Source organism: Aythya ferina, assembly GCF_964211825.1.
Source record: "Aythya ferina genome assembly, chromosome: 7".
NCBI classification, from domain to species: domain Eukaryota; kingdom Metazoa; phylum Chordata; class Aves; order Anseriformes; family Anatidae; genus Aythya; species Aythya ferina.
The window spans coordinates 28,717,118-28,722,650 of NC_140302.1; positions in this window are offsets into that span (position 1 = coordinate 28,717,118).

Here is a 5,533-nt window from a genome sequence, read left to right on the forward strand (position 1 = left end):
CACTAACCCCAAGTAGGACTTTCTTAGAAAACGTGAATAAGAGTGTTAACTGAAAAGTTGGTAGGGCTGAAAAGCAAGCACAGAAAAATATGTATAAAATGACTGCTGCTTTCTTTTCTCCATTCCCTTCTTCTCTCCCCTCATTTTGTTAAGTGCTAAACTGAACTGTGGGGCTCCTGCTGGTTACCTACAGGGAGGCTTTAACCATATTATCCATCATATATGGAGTAAAGTAAGGTGGCAGCCCCCCTTTTTAAGCCCTTTCCAGAGGAAGTTCTTGCATCCTCCTAAAGCACCTATCTCCCTCAGTTCCCATTGTGCACCCACGTGCTCCTTCGGTAGAAGTTGTGCAGCTGCAAGCTCTCAGCTTGTCTGGAGCAGGTAGACGGTGAGCAGAGGGAGCTTTGGCTCTCTCCCTGACTTTGTTTGCAACACACATCTAAACAAACAGGACTGGGAGTCAGGGCAGACTGAGGTGGTATTTTCTTCCCACTCTACTCCGGCAGTCAGTGACCATCCCTTTGTGGGCCAGCTGAATGTCAGCAGGGAACTCCATCTTAGATGAGCATCCCCATGACTTAATGCCTCCACCGTTCCGCTCCTGGGGTGATACCATTTATGGACTTTTCTCAGGACAGGGCCTAACATCTCAGCCAAGTGCTAAATAAGTAACAGAAAGATGATTTCATTCTTCTGTTTAATTTAGGTTTCACAATCTGCAAGAATATCACCCTGAGCCTTCTCCCCCCACTTCCCAAGCTGATTTTTATTGCTCTCCCATCACTTTTGCTCTGGGAAGCTGGGCGATGATCCTGCAGGAGTAAAAGAGCTCTGTACCCATGCAAAGCCCCTTTTCTTGGCACTATCGGGAGCTAAGTTGTTTGTCCACATTCAGCATTAGATTTACAGGGGACAAGAGGAGCTGTGTTTTACAAAACAATGTTTTCACCAGAAGTCTGAGGAGTTTCCAACTTTGGGCTTTATTTGTATTTTAAATTTAGCATTTGCAGATGTTTTATAGGCATCCAACTATTTCAACAAAATGATCACTTGACAATATTATATTGCTGAGCCTTGAACTCTGTCCAGATTGCTTTGTTTACATAAGACCACCTGCAGCCATGGTATATTTTGTGACCTTCTATGGCGAAACAAAATTGTGAGTAGGGGAGCATTACTCAGGTCTTTTTCGGTTCATGAATGAAGCCCACTACAACATGTACAGCAGGGTACTGGGAGGAGATGAATTAATCATGACACGCTACAGAGAACGAAGTGCTTGCCATTCATTTAGCAGTCAATCAAGTATCTGAGAAACTATAGGCCCCTTTGTGGCACAGGAGCACACGACTCCGTCCTGGTCCTACCAGCAGTGACTCAGTGGTGGGAGGCATAATGTCATGGGTTATTCCTGTTCATTTGGCCTATTTCAAATTTCCATGAAACAGCAATGGAGAAAAAAAAAAAAAAAGGCCCACTCCTGGGATGAGCAAGGGTGAGGTGTGCCTTGCCAAATGCTACGTGTAATGTCAATGCACGAGTACATCTGCCCACCTTATGTTCCTTTACCTTTGTGCAGAAATTAAGCACTATCAAACAGGCAGGGTGCTGCAGGAAAAAAAAAAAAAAAAAAAAAAAAAAAAAAAAAAAAAGCAGAAACATTTATCAGAATTTCAAGGAAAATGTCCTTTCCTCTTGCAAAGGTACCAAACGCACTACCTTGTAGTAGATGTACAAGGTGAAATGTTAAATGCTGGTATTCCTTAATCAACAATTTATGACCTTGTTTCTGAACAGCTGAACTATGGGTAGTGTAAAAGCAGCTCTTTTGCTGTCAGAACCTCTGTAGGAGGTGATTACTCTCAGAAGCAACCAAATAAATAAATAAATAAATGAACAGGTAAAATTTGAGGCTTCAGTTCTTATTGCCATCTGGCCAATGCAACCAGTTTGCTTCTATTAAAGTTCATGAAGAGAAAGGGAAAAAGTTCTTGATTACAATTGGTTCACAATGAGAAGTTATTCAGCAGCTCTAGTTTTGTATTTTTATGGTTCAGATTAAATAGATTATACCCAATTTAAATTTTTCTCAAATTTTGTTTTGCCTAACCAGTTCGTCGTAATCACTGAGGAAAAAAATAAAGCACGCTGGTTAGCACATTTTAATGTGAGGCAATGCTGAAACCATTTATCAGAATTTCCACTCTGCTTTAGAGGGATGCTTGATAGGCCTGTAAACTCAAACCACAGCAGTTTGTTTATTTTTCATGAAAACACAATATGTCATCTTTACTGCATGTCTGATCTTCACTGCTTTAGCACAGCATTGGCCCTGATCCTGCAACCCTTATGTATATGAGCAGCTTGGTGGGACCAGAGCAAAACTTCCCACAGGGTTGTTCATGAAGAGCTGTTCACTGGGAAATGTGGTGAGAGCAGCTCTTGCTCTTGCTTTTGCCTCTGTGGAGGACTTCATGCTGCCAATACGTGACCACGATGTTTGGGTCTGGATGGGAGACCTCATTACTTGGTGTTCCCTTCCAGTCAGTTACACCAGTGTGAAACACAGGAGTCCTGTGCTCTTTGCAGCCCCATTTGGTGCACCAGGGAATTTAGATAAAGGCTTAGCAAGGTAGCCAAAATTTATCTCCAGTCCTTGAGGGTATTTTAGCTCTGAATCTTGGCTGCCGGAACGCCTTGGGTACCACACAGAGAGTCCAGGCTGAGTTAATTGGGTAAATCCATTTGAGCGGCTGGACAACACTTTGCAGACACAACACATGCCAGTGCCACCCTGTTTTTCTCAGGAAAATCATTGCTCCTCAGCCCACCAGGCTCCTTCAGCTGAAATGATTGTTCCTTTAATTCGTGATGTCAGTTTACTCTTTCCTTGATCCTTCTACAAATATCTTCCTTACACCCCTTTCGTTTTCTTTGTCATCTTAGCCTAGAAATTGGCCTTGATTGTTTCAGCCACACAATCTAAGCAGAGATGAGCTGCAGCCAAATCTCAAGTCTTGGGCTAATTAATGACACAGTAGCACAGTTTCCCTGAAGAAAAGCCTGTCGCATTCTCCAGGTTCACATGTTAGCCCTTGAACAATTTGAGAAGTGACAAAGCACTACCCCAAACCTGTCTCTCCATCTCTCGTGTTTCCCATTTAATCTGTTTCTCCTTCCTCTCTAAACTCTTTTCTCTGTCTTTCAGCAAGTGTGAAACAATTTCCTCTTTTCACAGGGGCCTAGTGGCAAGTAGATTAATGAACCCTTAACACAACACGGAACGCCGCTGCCAAAAAATGTATGAAATGCATTCAGCAGTCCCCACAGTGCACTGTGTGAGGGACAATTATAGAAAACAAAAGCTGCAGAGCAGTTCACTTATGTTTCCAGCAGTCTGAAGGGCTTGGATCAGACCTAGGGAACTACAAAAATGACCCTGACTTTTCTTTTAATTTTTATTAGTCAGCACCAGGTATCTTTTATGACTTCAAATGTAGCAGGATTCAGCTCCAGTGATAGGAACCTGCAGCATCCTTCGTTCCTGGTACGGCTGCTCCCAAGCTGATGATTTTACATCGGGGATAAATTTGACTTGCACTATCCCCTGACGTTAATGTGCTTCTGCTTCAGCTCTCTGTATTGTTCTCAACTGGAACTGAACATCTTATATTTCAGAAGGGTTTTTAGGGGTGGGAGATCCTTTGGTTTCTTACTGGCCTTTGCAGCTCCATGCTAACCCTGCCCAATGACTCTGTATGCAATATTTGGAAAATAGCTTTCTTTCTGTCTTCCTTTCCTTTTTTTTTTTTCTTCTTTAATGAGCCTTTGTTGGTCCAGCTTGCTCTCTTGGTCTCTTAACACACTTGTGTGTGGAACACTAACTCCTTGAAATGCGAAACAGATGGATGAAGTGTGGGACTCGGAGATATTTGTTTTGGAACAGCGCTGCACATCAGTGTCTGTGGAAGAATTTCCAGCAGCTGGGTAAGCCCGCTGAGAGTTCCCCAGTTTCAGTACAAAAGAGAGTCCCCCAAAGAACTTTTGGCGGTCCCTAGATCTCCCCCGGGGAGTTTTTGCAGCTCATGAAATGCAGATTTTGCACTCCCAGGTTGACATCTGGTACTTCCAAGTTCAAGTGCTAAAGGTGAAGGGTTTTTTTTATTATTATTTGGGGAAGCTTCAGGCATTTTGTTTGCTTGTTTGTACCATGCTCAAGAAATTATGTGATTTAAAAAGCTGCATTAACAACATTTTGCATTTCAACAGCTTCTACCCTAAGAAATAAAATTATGCTTTGTAGGCACAATTGAATATAGCCTTTCAATACTCCAGTGGAAAAGGTAGTCTGGTTAAGGCAGAGAAATACTCCTGTGAAAAAGACAGTCACATTTAGTAGGTGGGGACACAGAAGGTGAAATCCAGGTCCCAGCTGAAGTCAAAGGGAAAATTCCCTTGATTTCAGTAGGGCCAGGATTCCACTGGCTGTGATTAGGAGGCTGAGTCTGCAAATCCTTACTCAGAGTCTGGCCATTACACACACAAGCAGTTCATTGTAGCTGCACATTCGCATAAACAAGACTGAGTGGGAACGGGTTCCCAAACCTACATTTTTGTTTTCAAAAGTGGTCACTGATTTGGGATGCCTGGCTTGAGACACCTGAAAAGGCTTTTTCACTGTCAGGGAACTTTTGTGCATGAAATCCATCTGAGCTGGAACCTAAGTCAGTACCTCCAACAAGTCAATCTCGGTTTAGCAATTACTCTCCTAAAAATTGTCTTTTTTATGTCACCGTGAAAGGCCAAGAATAACAGACTTAGGATCTGGGATTCTTGGTCCTTGGGGCTGTATCCAAATTCCTTACACTTAACGTGTAACTTGCAGATACAGGGAGTACCTCTCAGGATGGATATCCTTATCTACCATGAGCTGGGGCATTCCCCCACTGAGGCTGGTAGCTGGGTCTCTGGGCTGGAATGTGCCCACAGACACAAGTTACCATGAAGCAACACAAGCAGAGGTGGCTTGAGGTTTCTCAACTCTGCAAACAAAAATGTACCATGCAGCCAGCATCCTCAGGCACTGCTGTCCCCACAGAGCTCCCAGAGGGGCAGGGGGAGGAGGTAACTGGAGTCTGGGGATGCAGAGATGGGAACAGGTGGAGATCGTGGGGGCATGTGAGTAGGGGAAGAGTTTATAGTGCTGCAGAGTGAGGCACAGGGTAGCTGTGGGAGGCAGACTTGCTTTCTTTCCACACTGGATTCCCTGCCACCCCTTCACAGCACATCTGAGCTCAACCAGACCTTGGTGGCTTCATCCTGCAATGAGGTCTGCTTTCTGGTGGCTCCTGTTCTGCATGGGAGGCTGCATGCCTGGCCTTCACAGCACAGGGAAACCCCCCCAGAAAGTGCAGAAGCACCCAGTGCACCCAGCACAGGTCTGGGCTGCGAGCAGGGAGTCCAGCACAGGTCTCGTTGCCCTCCTCACCCTCCTGCCCAGCAGCTGCCTGTCTCTAAAGCAGGCTGTGATATA